We start from the raw sequence: 21,006 nt of genomic DNA, 5'->3' as shown, positions 1-21,006 counted from the left end.
CTCTCCTTCTCTGTCAATTACTGTGGGGAGTTGGAGTTGGGGTGGGAGGACGTAACGTCCTCAGAGCACTTAAACTATCCAGAATTATGCAGCCTGAGTGAAACAACAGTCATGGAATCTATCATCTTCCCATTGTTTGTTTAGAATATAATGAGTGATTGCCCAACCACCCCACCACCACCTCCACACATCCCCCCCCACCAGGGTTCAATGTAATCACCTCGAATTCTCTCACAGCGCTACAGATCAACCTTCACTCACTGCTCATGGTGTCATTATCCCAGAGATTAATCTGGTGGAACTCCTTTTCACATTCTCTGTGGTAAGATCACTTCTTATAAAGGAGAGAAAATCTGTCCATAATGCCCCAAATACGGCCTTAACTACACTCTCAGGTTTGATCGCAAACATTCCTTTCCCTCACTTAGCTGGCTCCGTTCCTTTTGTGTGAAATAGGAAACTATTCATTTACGATGCACTGTCACTGATTTGGAATTTAAAACATCCTTACATCTGTAGGTCAGCATCAATAAAGCCAGCACCGGAGGTGCCTATTCAGATGGACATCACTCTAGGGGAGAGACTCAATCACAAAGAATCCATCTAAAACAGTGAATGGCCACCTACCTGAATGGAAATGAACTGCTGGAATATGGGATACAGGAAGAGGAAGGGAGCTATCTTTCCTTTTGATCTACCCTTGCGGGATCTGCGCAGACCTGGTCAGGCCAGCATCTTATGGCGACCTTGAACTGAGTGGCTAGTGCAGCCTTTCCACAGGACATAAAATGGTAAAACACAGTACTGTGGGTTTGCAGTCACACAGAAACCTGACTATGGAAGGATGACCCACTGCTTTCTGTAATGGGCATGAGGCAAACCGATAACAATAAATTATAATTCTGTGGCTCTAGATTATGAACCAATGATGTGACCACCATACACTGTCATCCCATCTTTCAGATTCTGTGCAGAGAACAAGTTAAACATCTCAAGTGCAATTGTTTTGCAATGGACACGTGGTAGAAGGGACATGAAGCAGCTGTATCCGGAATTAACAAAGGCACAAACAAAGGTTTATTCAGGAATTGCATGAGGCTGAGGAGGACACTGGATGTCACAACGGTGGTACTGGAAAGGATTGGTGAGAGGGGAAGATATGGAGATGTAAACTGGGCAGGGGAAAATGAATCAAGGAGGTTGAGGACAGTCTGTTCCATCCTCGCATATTGGTGAGCAACTGGTATTGAGTAATTTGTTCGTTATAATTTCTAAGGAATGGAATCTTTGATTGAAAATGGAAACGTTGACTTGCACCTTTCCAAAATTTACATATAATGAGCATAAATTCAGTTCAGACTGTTTTACTAGACAGCTCGAGAGACTTACCAGGAGTGCCAACTATAGCAAGGATAGGATAGTAACCAGATTGAATAACCATCAGTACATCTTCAATCCACGATACTGATGATATACAAGGCTGGGAAAGCCAGTAAAGACCATAGGATAAATTCCTGTCCATTGTTGGAATATTCCAGTCTACTGCTATCTGTTTCTGATCTCTCCCCACCCTCGCTTTGAAGCTGCGGATACCTGTTACTGGTGCGGGTGATGCCCCTGATCATACGATGGGATACAATACTGAAAACATTCCCTTATTCATAGAAGAGGGAATTTCTCTCCGAACGCATAGGATCCATGGAGACTGACATAATCACAATCGCTGAATAAACAGCTCAGTTAATCCCTTTCAATTGAATACTATTTCATTAAAATTCAAAATAACTTTGCACATTCCTGCATTCTGGGTGTGATATGTGAGTGTGACTGAAGGAAGGAATGTTGAAGATGGAAGATTGATTGTGTGTAATCATTCAGTCTGCCTTCGGTATGGAAATAATGCCAGAGGTTTAACAGACTATAAACATGCTTCTCTGCTCATACATGGAGAAACAAATCCTGTAACTACAGATCAGTCCTTGCAATATCAGTAAAACATTGAGAGAACATCTTTCATCCATGATCTGATGGCCAAATGTGCCAGAGAAAATGTGGTTTTATAACAAACAAACGGCAATGATATGTTAATGCAGAATTGTACATGGCAAACACAATTGAGATTGTTATTCCAGAATCAGAGAGGGCAGGTGTGGGTCATGTTGTTGATGTTATCGATGCTAAGGAACTGTGATGAAGTATCATTTACTGGACTTCATTTACATTGTGATTATGACATTGGGGAAAAGAGAGAAGATTGCGAGGACTCGGGGACATGACTGTTCAGTCTGGGTGGAGGGACAGTGATGTTCCCCAATCACTTGCATTGGAACGTTACTCTTTATAACTCATATGAAGAACAGATTCAAGGGTACATCTGCAATGAGGAGTTAGCAGAGACAATATTAATGAAATGCATTTATGCAATACAAAATACAGGGAAAAGTGTATTTATGTAGAGACGGAAATATGCAAACTACAAAGAGATAAGATTGTTAAAATGTGCTCCTGATATGGAGCTAAATAAATTGAAAAGTGGATTACAGACTATGGAAGTGGTGTGTGATATTTATCAATCATTATTTGATCCACAGCTGAGATCCTGATTTCTACTCTGTCAGTGTAATGGAAAATTAACAAACTTAACATTTTCTGTGAAACCTGAAAGAGAATGCTATGCTAATTCAAAAACTTTTCTGAACGTTGCAAACACTTTGCTGAATTCTGCAGTCGAAGAGACAGCTTGTCTTTACTGAACTTTGTATACATTCAACCTGACCTGGCGAGCAGGCGAATTCAGCAGAAAAGCTAAGGAAAACATAAAGACAGTTCTGTCCACGGCAAGGGGATCAGAAAATAAGAACTCAAATGTTTCCCAACTCTTGTCATTGAGCGTGTGATAAGAAGGACATAAAAGGAATATGTTAATAATGTTCAGGGCCCTTACACAAGGTGTGTTTGCCAAGTGTATTGGCTCCCTGCAGTGGTTAAAAATAAAGCTTTTCCTTTGCTCTTGCTCACATCTGAGTCCAGTCAGATTAATTTCCACGACAGTCAGCGATCCACCTGACTGAGATTCTCTGGACCAGTCTCTCACCCAGTGGGGGTTATCATTTCCTGCTGTTCCTGGCATAGTCTATTTTTTTAAAAACCCACCTTCTCCATGGTACTAATCTATTGGCCGAATGGATTTTGTTAGCTGTCAGTAACCTAGCTCTATGACATTATTGGGAATAAGTGATCTGGGATGTCAGCCAGTATCAGCACACTGCTCACAGTGTATGACACCCAGACAAAGGGCTTGCAATCCAGAGGAATTTCTAAATAAAACTTCTTACTTCTGTTTGTCCATATCTATCCATCTCATTACAGCCTTGGTTCAAACATAGAAAAAGGAGCTGAATTCCAGCCCTTGACATCATGCTACATTCTTTCAAATGTGGCATCATGGAACCCGATCAAAAAGGGCATTGCGGGCAAATACTCCATTATTGATGTCATACCTGACAGATAGGTAGATGGTCATTGTTGTTGGAGGTCAGTCATCTCTGCTCCAGAACATTTCTGCAGCAGTCTGTCAGGATAATGTGAATGTAGTTTTGCTCGCTGAGTTGGAAAGTTCATTACCAGACGTTTCATCACCATACTAGGTAATATCTTCAGTGACACTTCAGATAAAGCCTCGATCGAAGCATCTTCAGCTGCTTCATCAATGCCCTTCCCTCCATCATAAGGTCAGACATGGGGATATTTGTCAATGACTGCACAATGTTCAGCACCAATCGCAAATGCTCAGATATGGAAGTAGTCCATGCCCAAATGCAACAAGATCTGGACCCTCACCAGGTTTGGGCTGATAAGTGGCAAGTAACATTCAAACCACACAGATGCCAGACAATGACCATCACCAATAAGAAACAATATAACAACTTGGTATTCAGCAGCATTACCATTACTAAACTCCCCACTATCAATATCCTGGGAGTTATCATTGACCAGAAACTCAACTGGACTCGCAACTAAATATAAGCAGATCAGAGTCTAGGAATATTGGGCGAGTAACTCATCTCCTGACTAACCAAAGCCTGTCGATCATCTACTCGGCACAAGTCAGGAATGAGATGGAATTCTCTCACTTGCCTGAATGAGTGCAGGCCCAACAACACCAAGAAGTTTGATACCATCCTGGACAAAACAGTCCATTTGATTGGCATCACATCCACAAGCATTCACTCACTCCACCACCGTCTCTCAGTAGTTGAAGAGTGTACTATCTACTAGACACAATGCAGAAATTCCCCAAAGATCCTCAGACAGCATCTTCCAATCCCACGAACACTTTCGTCTAGAATGACAAGGGCTGCAGACTTATGGGAATACCACCACTTACAAATTCCCTTCCAAACCAGTCAACATCCTGATGTGGAAATATATCGCCGTTCCTTCACTGTTGCTATGTAAAAATGCTGGAATAATCTCCTTAATAGCATTGCGGGCCAACACACAGCAGGTTGACTGCAGCGGTTCACGAAGGCAGCTTAGCGTCACTTTCTCAAGGGGGCAACGAGGGACGGACAAGAAATGGTGGGCCCATCCAGCAATGCCCGCATCCAAAAAAAGATTTTTAAAAAATAGTTCCAAGTTGAGCATCTCAATGGGAAAGGTTATCTGATTTGAACATGAACAGGAAAGCAGTGTTTCTTATACAGAACATTGTAGACTTTTTGTTATTAGAAGGGTGTTCAGTGTTCGATGACTTATTGTTGCTGAGTGCTGTGATAAATTGCATCTGTTTTGTTTAATTCAACAATACTGGCGTAACAGGATCAATCCTTCGAAAATACCAAACTGAAAATGACAATCATCGGAGAGACAATGTACTCCCGCCAGATGAGACTCACAGATCACTGTTTATATTCAACGTTTAATGGACTACTGGCTGACACTGAATACTCCAACCATCCATATCATAGGGGTTACCATTGAACAGAACGTGATGTAAAATCACCATACAAATACAAGGCTTACAAAAGCAGGTCACAGACTTACAATTCTGCACTGAATAATAGACCCTACTACCTAAAGAGCATGAGATATAGTAATAGATTTAGGCCATTCCGCCTATTCTTTCACTCTGAAACTGTCATTTTGTCATTGTCTGTATGACTAGTGGAACTATCCTCTACACACTGACTGTATCAATCTTTGCAGTGATCAATGAGTTTCTATCGCATATCTCACCTCCCATTCTTCTAAATTCCATCGAGTACACATACGGCCGCCCATAAGACAAATCACCATCCCCAGGATGGATCACCTCCAACACCAGCAGATCTTCCCCCAGAGATAGCGCCCAAAACAACTTCCAAATGCTGTCTGAACATAGCCCATTACATTCTCAGCAGTATGTATCCTCTCTTGTATTCTAGATCCCTTGAAATGAATGCTAACATTGCATTTGGTTTCCTACCTGTCAACTGAACCTGCACATTATCCAAAAAGAGAGGATGAGTGCTTCAAAATCCTTTTGTGCTTCAGATTCAATGGATCCTATTAGAACATAGTGTCTGCCTCTATTCCGCCTATCAAAGTGCATAATCTCACACGATCCTATATTGTGTTCCATCAGCCACGTGTTTGCCCACAGCCCTAAACTTTCCAAGCTTTAATGCAGCCTCCCCACTTCATGAATATCCCCTGCCAATCCAACGATCACTGTATCATCTCCAAACTGAGCAAAACTGCCCTCAGGTCCTTTGTTCAGGTGATTCATGTAAATGGCACTTCCTGACTCCCTAAGAACTGCCCACCATTGAAAAGACACAGCACTCAAGGTGGTTGACTACATTCAGGTTAAAGCAGTGGCTTGACTGGAATTATACCGGTAACATCTTCACTCCCTAGACCACTGACGCCCAGTAGGAGCACACCCTGCCCCCGAATTGTTATGAATTTACCCCGTTATGGTGACACAAGACTTGATGCTGCACAATCCCAATCTAATGATATCACTCTGTCTCAACACTAACTGTGTGTTGCTCACAACAACCAATGTCACTGTGTGTTGATGATGATGGAGAGAGCTGGGGGAGGGAATGTCTATGATGAATGACTGTGTGACTGTCAGTGTGAAACCTGCTCTGACAGCATCAGATGTACCTGTGCCTGATGTCACCACAGCAGACATGATCAGTCTTCCTGCAGGTCAAATCAAAGAAAATGACAGGCCTGCAGAGTATTCCTGGCTGAGCACTCAGATCCTGTGAGGACCAACTGACAGAGGTATTTAAAAACAACTTCAACTTCTCCCTCCTGAAGCCGAAATCCCAACCCACTTCAAGAAGACCACAATCATCCTTGTAAGTGAGAAATCACATGCAACATTCCTTAATGACTCCCCCACAGTGGCTCTGACTTAAATCAACATAAAGTGCTTTGAGACGCTGGTTATGGCCCACAACACCTTCAGTCTCCCAGCCTGACTTGCTGTCCTATAATGTGCCGACTGTTGTAACGGGTCCACAACAGATGCCATATACCTGCCCTGCCCTCATCCATGGAACACCTGGACTACAAGGACGCCTACACCAGCCTCCTGGTCATTGACTACAACTCCACCTTCAATATCGTTATCCCCTCCAGACTCATCTCAATACTCTGTGACCTTGATCACGGCTCCACCCTCTGCAACTGGATAACCTGGTTTTGGACACACAGACCACAATCTGTGAAGATAGGTGTCTGCACATTCTCCACAATAGAACTCAACACTGGAACTCCTGGAGGATGAGTTCTCAGCCCCCTGTTGTACTCTCCGTGCACCCACAGCAATGTCCTCAGCCCCCTACTGTACTCCCTGTATATCCACAGCTGTGCCCTCAGCCCCCTACTGTACACCTTGTACACACCTGGCTGCGCCCTCAGCCCCCAACTGGACTCCCTGCACTCCCATGGCTGTGTCCTCATCCCAGACTCTGCTCCCTCTACTCCCAAGGCTGTGTCCTCAGCCCCATATCCTACTCCCTCTACTCCCATATCTCTGTCTTCACCCCCTACTGTACGCCCTGTACACACGCGGCTGTGTTGACAAATTCCAAACAACGCCAGCTACAAGTTCGGTTATAACATTACCAAATAAGGAGGGAAATCAAACAACGATGAGTCAGAATATAGAAAGGAGATTGAGGGCTTAGTGGCATGGTGTAATGATAATAACCTCTCTCAAATTCGGCAATAGTAAGGAACTGATCATTGAGTTCAGAAAGAAAGGAGAGGAACACACCGTCATCTACATCAGTGGTTGAGGAAGTACAGGGCATCAACTCCCTTGGAGTGACGATAACTGACAACCTACCCTGGTCTTCTTGCATAGGTGTGACAGTCCAGAAGGTCCAATAACGCCTCTTCTTCCTCAGGAGGCTCAGTAAATTCAGCATGTACTACTTCGACAGATACACCACTGAGAGCATACTGTCTGGGTGTGTCACGGCTTCATACAGCAACGCTCTGCCCAGGAACATAGGAAACTACAGAAGGTTAGGTTCACAGCCAATCTCCCATCCATTGACTCTACTTACACGGCTCGCTGCCGCAGAAAGGCTACCATCATCTAGAGCAAAGAACATAGAACAGTACAGCACAGAACAGGCCCTTCAGGCCACGATGTTGTGCCGACCATTGATCCTCATGTATGGACCCTCAAATTTCTGTGACCATATGCATGTCCAGCAGTCTCTTAAATGTCCCCAATGACCTTGCTTCCACAACTGTTGCTGGCAACGCATTCCATGCTCTCACAACTCTCTGTGTAAAGAACCCGCTTCTGACATCCCCTCTATAGTTTCCTCCTACCAGCTTAAAACTATGACCCCTCATGTTAGCCATCTCTGCCCTGGGAAATAGTCTCTGGTTATCGACTCTATCTTTGCCTCTTATTATCTTGTATAATCAGTCAGGTCCCATCTCCTCCTCCTTTTCTCCAATGAACAAAGTCGAGCTCAGTCAACCTCTCTTCATAAGATAAGCCCTCCAGTCCAGGCAGCATCCTGGTAAACGTCCTCTGAACCCTCTCCAAAACACTAACATATTTCCTATAATAGGGCGACCAGAACTGGACGCAGTATTCCAAGTGCAGTCAAACCAAAGTTTTATAGAGCTGCAACAAGATCTCAGGACTCTTAAACTCAATCCCCCTGTTAATGAAAGCCAAAACACTATATGCTTTCTAAACAACTCTGTCCACTTCAGTGGCCATGTTAAGGGGACTATATACCTGCACACCAACATCCCTCTGTTGCTCCACACGGCCAAGAATCCTATCCTTAATCCTGTACTCAGTTTTCAAATTCGACCTTCCAAAATTCATCGCCTCGCATTTGTCCAGGTTGAACTCCATCTGCCACCTCTCAGCCCATCTCTGCATCCTGTCAATGTCCCGCTGCAGGCTACAACAGCCCTCTATACTGTCAACGACACCTTCAACCTTTGTGTCATCTGCAAACTTCCTGACCAATCCTTCAATCCCCTCATCCAACTCATTAATAAAAATTGCAAACAGTTGAGGCCCAAGGAGAAAGCCCTGTGGAACACCAATCACCACTGACTTCTAGGCAGAATATTTTAATTCTACTGCCACTCGCTGTCTTCTGTTGGCCAGCTAATTCTGTATCCAGACAGCTAAGTTCCCCTGTATCCCATTCCTCCGGATCTTCTGAATGAGCCGACCATGGGGAACCTTATCAAATGCCTTGCTGAAGTCGATATACACCATATCCACAGCTCGATCCACATCAAAGTTTATAGTCACATCCTCAAAGAACTCGATAAGGTTTGTGAGGCATGACCTGCCTCTCACAAAGCCGTGTTGACTGCATTTAATCAAGCCATGCTCTTCCAGATGGTCATAAATCCTATCCCTCAGATTCCTTTCTGACACCTTGCAGAAGACAGACATGAGACTTACTGGTACACAATTGCAGAGGATTTCCCTATTTCCTTTCTTGAAGAGAGGAATTACATTTGCCTCTCTCCAGTCCTCAGGTACGACTCTGGTGGAGAGCGAGGATGAAAAGATCTTCGCAAGTGGCGAAGCAATTGCATTTCTCGTTTCCCAAAGCAGCCGTAGACAAATCTGGTCTGGGCCTGACGACTTGTCAATCTTAATGGTTGACAAAATTTTCAGCACATCAGCTTCCTCTATGTCTATCCATTCCAATATACACACCTGCTCTTCAATGGTTTCATTCACTACAAAGTTCGTTTCTTTCGTAAAGACAGAAGCAAAAAAACACATTTAGGGCTTCGCTTATCTCCTCAGACTCCATTCAGAAGTTTCCTATGCTATCCCTGATCGGCGCTACTCTTTCTTTGACCATTCTCTTATTCCTCACAGAAGTGTAAAATGCCTTTGTGTTCTCCCTAATCCATTCTGCCAAGCCTTTCTCGTGCCCCTTCCTGGCTCTCATAAGACAATTTTTGAGCTCCTTCCTCGCCTGCCTGTAATCCTCAAGAGCTGAGCTTGACCCTAGCTTCCTCCACCTTATGTAAGCTGCCTTCTTCCTTTTGACGAGAAGCTCCACCGCTATCGCAGATTCCTGAGGGAAGGGAGACAGGAAATAGCTGGGGCAGTAATAGATATCTTTGTAGCATCCTTGAACACAACTGAGGTCCCGGAGGACTGGAAAGTTGTTGTTTAAGAAGGGTAGCATGAATAATCCACTTAATTATAGACCAGTGAGCCTGTCATCAGGGGTAGGGGAGCTGCTAGAAAAGATTTTGAGGGATAGGGTCTTTTCTCATTTGGATGAAAATGGTCTTATCAGTGATAGACAAGATGGTTATGTGCAGGGAAGGTCATGTCTTACCAACTTAATAGAATTCTTTGAGAAAGTGACAAAGTTCATTGATGAGGGAGGGACTGTAGATGTCATGTACATGGACTTCAGGAAGGCGTTTGGTAAGTTTTTCCATGATCGGATTATGGAGAAAGTGAAGTCACATGGTGTCCAGGGTGTGCTAGCGACATGGATAAAGAACTGGCTGGGCAACAGGGTACAGAGCGTAGTAGACGAAGGCAGTTTCTCAAAATGGAGAACTTTGACCAGTGGTGCTCCATTTAAGATGTTTCCAGAAAGGTGCATGAATGGACAGGAAGCAAATGGATAAAGACCCTGAGAAAATATACGACGGAATTAGATAGAGGATATGGATCGGCGCAGAATTTGACCGACGAATGGCCTGTTGTACTGGAATTTTCTTAGTTCTAACATTACCAAAGACCCATCACATGCCTGTAAAGATCTCCCACAATCTTTTCCATCAGGCTAAAACATACAGAAGCTTGAAAACACAGATCAGCTGGTTCAGTAACGGCTTCTTCCTGACTGTTATGAGACTAATGAATGGACTCTCTAATCTCAGATAATGCTGATCTTGTTCATGTTGATCTCACCTAGGGCATGCTCTGTCCAGCGTAACCTATATGCCTCTCAGACATGTTTTACAGCCATCCTTCTGTACATCCTTGCATACTATGATCTGCCGGGACATCTTGGTACAGGTCAAAATAAATCCTCACCCCCACCCCCTCCCATCTCCCTCCAGTGCTCACTCCAAGCTCTCTCCGGTCCTCACCCCCAGCTTCTCCCATACACCACAGCTCTCTGTAACCCCATCCCCAGCGCCCCGTTCCTTTTGTCTCTCACTGAGTCTCTCACACTGTCTGTTTCCCTCTGTTTTCTTTTTCCCTGCCTTCTGTTTCTTTCCCTGAACTTATCATCTTCCCTGCTCCCTCTCCTTGTTTCCTTGTTTTGTTTCCGTTCTCTCTTTGACTGACTGTCCATCTCGTTCCCACGCTGTAATCTCTCTCTTCTTCCCTTCGTATCTGTCTCTTTCTCCCTCGTTGTGATGGTGATGCCTTCTCTATTCGTTTGAAGCCGGTGATGGCTCATTGCTTCGATGCTGGCAATATAATTAACTCAACTGGGTTTTGATATCGAAGACATAATTTAAATTATCGGTTAAATTTCAATTGTTGTCAAAACAGCAACCAGAACATGGGTACCCATTTCACAGCCAATTGTTACATCTAACTATTATAGAACAACCCGTCTCCCAATGTTCCGTACACTGGCAACTGAAAACATTCTAGTCACGTACATAATGGTCTGACATGGTAGCTGCTCTGCCCAGGACCATAAGAAACTACAGACGGCTGTGCCGCAGAAAGGCTGGCAACATCAAAGATCACTCCCAAACCAGTCATGATATCCTACAACCTCTTCCAACAGGGAGGAGACACAGAGGCTTGAAAACATGGACCAGCATGCTCAGGAACACTTCCTTCCCTACTATTATTAGATTGATGAATTGACATCTCTATCTTTTCAAATAATATTAATCTTGCTAATTTCGATTTTGCTTTGCTCACCTCTTGTGAAGCTGTAACCATGTATGCCTCACTCTGTGTAAGCACCCCACGATCTCTGTTTTCTTGTTTACTATGATGTGCCTGCACTACTCGCAAACCAAACCTTTCCATTGTTCATTTGACTAAAATAAATCAAATCAATTCAGATAAATCACGTGAACTGCATTGGCTAAAGGTCTTCTCAAGGGCAACTGTGAAAGTGAACTAATGCTGGCCCAGTGAGAGATACCCATATCCCGTTAACAAATATAAGAAGATGACCACACTCAGGGAATACTGACAAGGGGAATCAGATCGCTTAAAACATGGTCGTGGAAAAATACAGGTTTTCCTCGCTATCTGAAAGAAACCGTCGGCTAGCTGATATGGTGTAAAGTGCAGTAGCACTAATTTATATGGGAAAAGCTTCGCCTTTCTTCGTAAAAGTGAAAATCCTCTTCGGATTTCTTTTGGTTAGCGAAACAAGGCCCTAATGTAAGTCATTCAGGAAGGGAAGTGGCGAAAAGCGAACTTTTGAAAAGCGGGGAATACCTGCATGTACATGGGCATGATATTCAGGAAGATGGGAATGGCGCAAAACAAAAATGAGGTGAATCTCACATTTGATTTCCAGCCCAGCTAATCATCATTCTCTTTGTTTCCTCTTTTTCTTCTATATCCCTCTTTCTCTATTGTTTGCTCCTTCTCTTCAAAGCAAACCTCCCTGTCAATGGTATTAATCACACTCCTTTCCAGATGCTTTCAGTTCAGGAAAGTTCCCCAGCACTTTCTGTTCGTTTCTTTGCATTGCCTTGTATAATTTCAGATTTTCAGCATCCTCCTTTATTTGATTTCACCTTCAATTTTGTTAGTTCGTGGGACGTTGGCATCTCTGCCAAGGGCAGCATTTGGTGACCATCACTAATTGCCCTGACTCTGAGGCCATTCCACTAGCCAATATAAAGTAAAGCACATTGTCATGGGTGTGAAGTCTCACTTAACCCAGACCGGGTAATAACATTAGCTTTCTTTACCGAAGGTGATCAGTGAAACAGGAAGGCTTTCAGACAAAATGTTGCTTTTATGGTTGCCATTGTAAAATTCACTTCTATTCCAATTCTTATCAGTTTTATTGAAGTTCTGTCATCAGCTGTGGTGGAACTGAAACAAATTACTTGAAACAATATCTTTCATTCAATAAGCTTTGCTTCTGAATAACATCCAGCGACATTCCTATATTCATATATTGTGCTATTCATGAAGTAACGTCTGAGACAAGAACATTTTTCTGTTTGAAATATTTGTAATCGGAAAAGTGGTCAGATGAGAGCTTGAAACATTAAGTCTGAATTTTACCAATGTGTAGGCAATGGATTGTTCAGCAACAACACTGATGCAGAGATGAAGATTGCGGATATTAGGAGCTGGTAGTGGACAGGTTTGGTGACAGAGATAACAGGAGACATAAATCAGTTCAGGGCAAAAATGGGATCCCGGGGTTGTGCACAGTCTTGTTCACAGATGTTGTGAGTGAGTGGTCTTCAATTCACGGATAATGAATGGAGACTGCAAGCGAAACTGAAGACAATAGTTTCTTTCTCTAACAAATATAGACAACTGAAATTGCAACGAAGTTCAAACTTGTTTATGGGATTAATGAATGGTCAGATGCAGAGAACACCAACAATAGCGAGAATATTTAGTAGCACACCCTCCACCCCGCCCAGAATAATCATCAGCACTGCTGATATCTGATATGGTAGAAATTCCCAGCGGGGGAAATCATGAAAAGACGCAAGAGAAACCTCCTCTCCATTGTTGTAATGTTCGAGTCCACTATTCTCAGATTCAGATCTGCCCTCTCTCTGTCTACACAGCTGTTGATCCCTGTTACTGTTGGAATTGATGCATCTGCTCTTACACTGGGATAGCGCACTGAATGAAGCCCTTCACCAATAGGAGAGGGACACCTTCCAGTGACACAGTTGCATTGCATGGAGACTGACATTAATCATAGTCACTGAGCAACCAATCCCAGCTTTCAATACAGCACATTTAGTTCACAATATAACTCGAATGGACTACGTGTTGACATCGCTGGCTATTGGTCAAATCTCCCATCACCAATTCTCTAGTGAAGTCAGTTGTGAGGGAGAATGATGGATGTTATCTTTTCGTAGGCTAGATGATCCTGCTCGGTTGTCCGTTTACTATGCTGTAACCATCTCTCCCCGAATCCCTCCACCCCCACAAAAGAATCACAATCAGGATGTTGTTACTCTGCTAATCTCTCCTCCACGGGAACAAACGCTAGCAAACAGACTGTCATTGGGCACAGTTGCCCTGAACATAGACAGGAAGTGTGGACTTCTCTAAATGTAACTCTCACTGCTGTAATAAGGCAACTTTGGAACTTCCATAGGGAATATGCTTCTGTAATTTATTTATACAAATTGACAAACTTCTAAATGCAGTTTTATTTTCTGTAAAACCGTATTTTTTACGCAATTTGGCCTCAGTCCAAAACCAACAGTGATATTTACAATGAACTTATTCATTAAGACTAATGAATTAATGAGTCAGGTCCGAATGAACATGACATTGGCTGGGAGATAGGACAGAATGGGGATAGTGGCTGTGGAGACTGCAATGTTATTCCCCAGTCATCATCACTCTTTCTGACAAACAGAATTAAATCTAATGCACAACAAGGAAACAGCCAACATTTGGGAGATGCAATGCTGAATGACAATGTGAACTAAACAGGATAATTTTTAATGTGATAAAGTGAACTATATTTTATATACACACCATTTAATCATTGGGAATACAGTTCGATTAGGATCACTGGACCAGAACATTAACTTTGATTTCTCTTCACAGATACTGCCAGACCTGCTGAGCTTGCCCTCTAAGTTCTGTTGTTTTTTTTTGTTTGATATTGATTATATTGTTCAAATCTGCCAGGATACTTAAAATTAAAAGCAGATACTAATAACAAAATATGAGGCTATGGAGACAGTACAGCAGACTAAAGTAGAGAGACAGTCGTTCCAAGCTGGAAGAGAAAATGGGCTGAGTTGCCCACACTTTTGCTGTAAATAATTCTGTGATATGTAATCACAGCCTTTGGAGAGGGGGTAGACATGCTAGTTCAACGAAGGACATGTCGTGCTCCACCATCAATAATTTATTCCTGTTATCTCATGAAATTTCAGCTGCCTCTGAAATGTCTTTTCAAACAAAGTGGAGTTCCTGACATTTACAGGATATTCAGAAAAATATTCTTTTTTCCTTTGAATCTTAAAGAAGAAACAGATTTCGGCCGTAACACAGGTGTCACAGACACACCAACTATAATAGGAACAGGAAAGGACTCCATTGTCCATATATAACCAAATTCAGCATGGAACCCTATTAAGAAACATGAAATATAGTGAGGTGGAAGCATGAAACACAAATAAAAATGATGGAGAAGCACAACAGATGAGGAAGTAAACGCAGAGAGAAACAGAGTTAACATATCGAATATGATGTGATACTGTTCTGAAAAAGTCATATTGGAATCAAATGTTAATTCGGTGTATCTTTGCTCAGAGGGTGCCAGACCTGCTGAGGTTCCCTCTATCGATTTTTTTTTTCGTTCTGAACTGTGACAAATTGACTGGTCTGAACGATATAAGCAAAGCTGCTGTCTGAGTTGAATCTCGAGTAATTTATAACCAAAAGAGAAAGTGCTGGAAAATCTCAGTAGGTCTGGCAGCATCTGTAAGGAGAGAAAAGAGCTGACGTTTTGAGTCTAAATGTCTCTGTGCAGAGAAATCAGAATTAAAGTTTCTAGTTCAATGGCCCTTCCTCAGAACGGATGGTAGCCCTTAAAATGTTGATTTCTATACAGAAGACGCTGAATTGCTTTTAATGTAGACTAATAGTAGCTAACAATAGAGGGTGAGTAATGGAAGGCTAAGTGATTACTAGGCCTGGTGGTATGGGTAGGCGGCATTGAGGAGTTCAGTCCCGAAAATTATTGAATTTTTTTTGAGTGTGAAGAGCTACAGGGTCCGCCCACGGAAAATGGGGTGTTGTTCTTCCAGCTTGCGTTGAAATGTCCTGGAACACTGCAGCAAGCCTGACACAGAGATATTGGGCAGGGAGCAGGATGGGGTATTAAACTGGCAGGCAAATGGAAACTCAGGGTCTTTTGCATAGTTACAGCTTGTCTATACTGTGAAGTATTCACCCAGTCTACCTTTAGTTTCCCCAATGTAGAGCAGACCACAATGTGAGCAGCGAATGTAGTAGACCGGATTGTGGGAAATGTTGATAGGATGCTACTTCACCTGGGAGGTATGTTTGGCCCTTGGATAGTGAGGAGAGACGAGATAAATGGGAAAGTGCTACACCTCCGGCAGGACAAAGTGTAGTGGACCCGTGGTGGGGGGTGGGGGAGGTGGGGGAGGTGTGGGCAATGAATAACGCGCGGACCAGGGTGTCCTGGAGGAAATGGTCACTTCAGAAGGCGGAAAAGGGAGAGGAGGCAAATATGTCTCTGGTGGTGGCATCTCGCAGGAGATGGGGGAATGCAGACGGATGATCTTCTGCATGTGAATGTTGGTGGGATGGTAGGTAAGGACAGGGAGTACTCTAACCCTTTTGCACGAGGTAGGAGAGAGAGTGAGGGTAGAAGCGCAGCAGTTGGTTCAGAACTGGTTGAGAGCCCTGTCGACAAAAGTGCTGGGAAATTCTCCGTTGAGGAAGAAGGTGGACATTTCAGAGGAAACATTTTTGAAGTTGACATCATCAGAAGCAATGCAGTTGAGAGGGTGGAACTGAGGGAATGTAATGGAGTCTTTGCAGGAAACAGGGTGAGAGGGTGCATACTCCAGGTAGCTGTGGGAGTCGGTGCTTTAATAGTGGATATCAGTGACCCGTCCATAGCCAGAAATAGAAACAGAGGTGCCGAGGAAAGAAAGGGAGGAGTCAGAGATAGACCAGGTGAAAGTGAGGGAGGAATGCAAATTGGAAACGATGAACTTTTCCAATTCTGGACAAGAGAGAGGAGGAGCAGCTATGATATCATCTATGTATTGGATAAACAGTTGTGGATGGGCGCTGGAATAGAACTGGAACAAGGAATGGTCTACGCATCCCATGAAGGAACAGGTATAACTTGGGCCCACGTGTGCATCCATGCACCCCCTCTGTATGGCAGGAGCAGACTGAAACAATGGGTCTGCCCGGGCAGTTCTGTTTGTGGATTTTCAGGAGGACATAAAAGCGAGCTCTGCTTTCAGAGGGCGATCAGCTTCGTAACTGTTACGTAGGGGTGAGTGGGTGGGAATCTCCAGATGAAATGTTGTCAGATTTAGTTAATAACATGGACATGGCCTGATGTGCCATGGCAGGGTTATGGAACAGCATGTGATATATGAAGGTATCTGAGAGCTGGCACTCAGCCTCTGAAATGGAGAGGTGAGTCCACCAGACTACAGCAGCAACACCCTTATCGGCACAGACTGAATACCACAGTCAGGGTTGGATCCATGCGTACAGCGTACAGTCTGCTTAGAGGGTGATAGGTTGGATAGGGTGACAGGGATGCAGAGAAATTACAACAACCAGTATCACATTGAAAGTTCTCAAAGAACAAATTGAGTAAACGCCAGAGGAATGGGTCTAGGTGGAGGGAGAGTGTGGGAGCTGGGGGAAGGGTATATGGGATGAGGAATGGACTCTTGCCCAAAGAAATGGACACTGAGGGGTAGACGGTGGAAGAGGAATTCAACATTATGTCGTTCCTGAAATTCATTAAAGTGGGGCACAGAGGGATAAAGCTGAGACCTTTGCTGAGTACAGAACATTCAGTATTAGAGCGTGGAAGTTTCAGGAGACTCAACCAGCAAGGTCTTACTTTTCTGAGACTTTAGACCAAATGGTGAAAACAAATGATGTTATTAATAAGACAAGTCCATCCATAGTTTTGGAAGGTACTAGCAAAGGCAGAGTTTAGTTGTCATTCCCAATAACTGTAGGGAAGATGTTCATTGAGGAAATTACCAGCCCAGAATTTTACCTGATTCCCGTTAACCACAGTTTGCTGAGGGTTAATGATGCTACATGAGTCAAATATTACCTTGATGCAAGGGAAGTTACTCTGATCTCATCTCTAATGACATTGGAAAATCAGTTAAAATGGTAAAGAGCAAAATGATAGAACACGGCTTATTTGAACAATGTGGTCACTGTCCTCACAACGTTTCAGGAAAAACTGATGCATGGACGTCTGATTCTGAGGAGAGGTTTGTCCTATTTGTGATGAGGCTGTTTGGTTAAGCGTTGAGACACAGAGACAGAAAAATGTTCCACTCTCTATGGGGAACAAAACCACCCTGTTCACGGTGCATTGGATAGTGACACACACACACACACACACACAATTGTCTGTTCCGATTGGACATTGATCATCTCAATGTCATCATTCAACGATGACCAATCGCAGCACAGAAGCCAGCAGTTTTCATCACCCCAGTTGGAAAGCAAACAGGGAAAGGAATGGCCAGTGGAAGTGGGGGTAACTAGGGAACTGGTGTAACTTACAGTGGGAGTGGGAGAGGAAAGATGCGAAGAGCTATCATCAGTGGAAGAGTATGTAGCAGCTGAAAGGGTAGTGCAAGGTAAGTAGGAGTGTAAAAAAAGAGTAGGAAGGCGGAGGAAGAATGGCTAATGAAGTTTTAGTGACTGGGAAAAACTTGCTTTAGCAAAAGTGAGATTGGGTGAAAAACATGACTATTGAGGAAAATTGGGATCTGGTTCCACTGAAAATTAAAATTTGATGTACTTCATTTTCCAGCATCTGATTCTTGTTCAGATTGCACATTCACTCTGTATTTCTGTATGTCCATCAATTGCGGATGACTTTTTTTTAGCCGGTATGGTGTCTCAACATTTTTGAATTTTTTAACATGCTAAATTGCCCGTAGTATTAGGTAAGGGGTAGATGTAGATGTAGGGGTATGAGTGGGTTACGCTTCGGCGGGGCGGTGTGGACTTGTTGGGCCGAAGGGCCTGTTTCCACACTGTAAGTAATCCAATCTAATCTAATCTATTCTAATCTAAATCTAATCTAAGTAATCTAATCTAATCTAATGTATTTGCTTCGAATTCAATGTAGACATGAGCAGTAGATTTGATCGCCGGCAGTTTGTCCATAACGTAGAATTTAATTGAGTATTCATCCTCATCACATTTACTGCTTCAAGCAATGAGTCTGTGTCCATCCTGCAGATGAAAAATTTCTTCAGCACTGACTATTGTTACGAAGAACAGTGCCAGACAAAAGGTTCCAGTGCAATGTGCCAAACCCTAGTTCATCCTAAATTAGGTACAGGCTTTATGAATAAGACATGCTGAGTGGTAAAGTGTAAAAGGTGAATTCAAATCTCTGTCGAAAATGCTATTTGCAGCCCCCTCATAATAGGTGTGAACTACATCACTCTGTAAATGCCCCAAAATAACAAAAGCAAGAGCCTGGAATTCTTAATTCCTCTTCTCTGAATAACATCTGGAGAACAGGAAGGAAATCAAGGTTTGTTTGTGATATTCATAAATGATGATGGTGAGAATGTGGAAGATGGACGGCAGTGGAATGGTAACTAATATTGGGGATGACACAAAGATTAAATGGGTGGTTCACGATGAGGAGGAAATTGTTAGCCTAAGGACGATATTAACAGATGATTTCTATACCCAGATTATTGGCCGATGAAGTTTAACACATAAATGTGAGATGATGCACATCTGAATTAACAAGACAAGTGAGTACTCAAACTGTGAAGTGTGAGGGCTAAATTTGCTCCTTTTTTCATTGCAGCAAGGAAGGTTGAGGAGGAAACCTGGTCCAGTTCTACAAAAGCATCAGGGGAATGGAGAGGATGAACAGACGGCAGCTGTTTACCTTACTCAAAGGATCAAAAACAAAGGGATACATACTTTAAGTGAAAAGCAGGGGATTGAGAGAGGATTTGTGAGTAAATTTTGAACTGAGAGGGTGGCACAGACATGGAATATAAAATTCCTACAGTGTGGAAATAGGCTCTATGGCCCAACAAATCCACACTGACCCTCCAAAGAATAACCCACACAAACAAGTTCCTCCTATATTTACCCCTGACTAATGCACTAACCTACACATCCCTGAACACCAGGGGGAATTAAGCATGGCCAATTCACCTAACCTGCACATCTTTGGATTGTGGGAGGAAACCGGAATACCTAGCATAAACCATGCAGACACGGAAAGAATGTGCAAAATGCATACAGGCAGTTATCCAAGGCTGGAATCAATCCTGGGTTCCCGCGCTCTAGGGCAGGAGTTCTAACCACTGAGCCACCGTTCTGCCCCTGGTGACATGTGGCTGGAGTGCATTCCCTCGGCTGGTGATTGAGCAGATAATCTCACAAACTTTTAAAAAAGCCTTTGGATATGCAATTGGTGGTGCAGGCTCGCACTTACATTCAATGATTCTATGTGGTGGCAGCCATGAACACTGATATATTCTGAAGCAATAGCTAATGGCAGTTCCTGGTTTGTTCCATTGACTGTGTCAGTAAGTGAGCCTCCAGTGAAGTGCTGGCGTTATCTCCCACTTTCTACTGAAGTGCTTAGGTTTCCTCGCGTTGGTAATGTAATTTTCTGTGTCGTTGATGTCATTTCCGGCCCTTTTTCTCAGAGGGTGGTAGATGGAGTCAAAATTGAATTGTTTGTTGATGGAGTTGCGGTTAGAATGCCATACTTCTAGGAATTCTTGTGCTTGTCTCTGTTTGGCCTGTCCTAGAATGGATATGCAGACCGAGTCAAAGTGACGTACTTCCTCATCAGTACGTAAGAAATTAGCGTTTGTGTCAAGTATTTTGTGGCTAATTGATGTTCATATATCCTGGTGACTAGTTTTCTGCTTGTTTTTCCGTTGTAGGGTTTGTTACAGTTCTTGCAAGGCTTATTGTTCCTGAAGCAGAACGGAGAAAGATTTGAATTTATTGTGGTGCTCAATAGTATGAATAAACAGTCAGAGTGAAAAATAATGTTCTATTAGTTGGCATTACAGCATCAAAGAATTCTAATTTCAAGGTTGTCAGCAAAAGAGCTAGGAGTGAAATAAGGAAAAACGTCTTTATTTAGCGAGTTGTTACGAACTGGAATTGACTGGCTGGGGAAGTTGTGGATGAAGAGTCAAAAGAGAACTGTGTATATATTTGGAAATTATTAATTTAACGGGCAACAGAGAGAGGGCTGGCAAATGGGAGGTGCTTAGGAGACAGTTTTGGAACTGATTCATACATAATGGCCAATGGCCTACTCCTGTACTTTAAAGTCTTTTACTCTATCATGTGTCAGCTGTGAATAAAAGTCAGTGTCCAATTATTTCACAGTGTAAATGCTCGCAAATACCTGATTATTTGGTGCAGCATAAGCATTTAAAATGCAAGTATTGCAAGGTCAGCTTCATTATGAAGTCTAATTATTACTCAAAACATGAATATTTTACATTTTGTATTCCAATTGCTAAAGCAAATATATCATTGCTTTGGCACAAAACCCTTTG

The sequence above is a fragment of the Chiloscyllium punctatum genome, chromosome 31 (genome assembly GCF_047496795.1).
Source record: "Chiloscyllium punctatum isolate Juve2018m chromosome 31, sChiPun1.3, whole genome shotgun sequence".
NCBI lineage: Eukaryota > Metazoa > Chordata > Chondrichthyes > Orectolobiformes > Hemiscylliidae > Chiloscyllium > Chiloscyllium punctatum.
The sequence above is the reverse complement of the archived record's forward strand: the minus strand, read 5'-3'. Positions refer to the sequence as shown.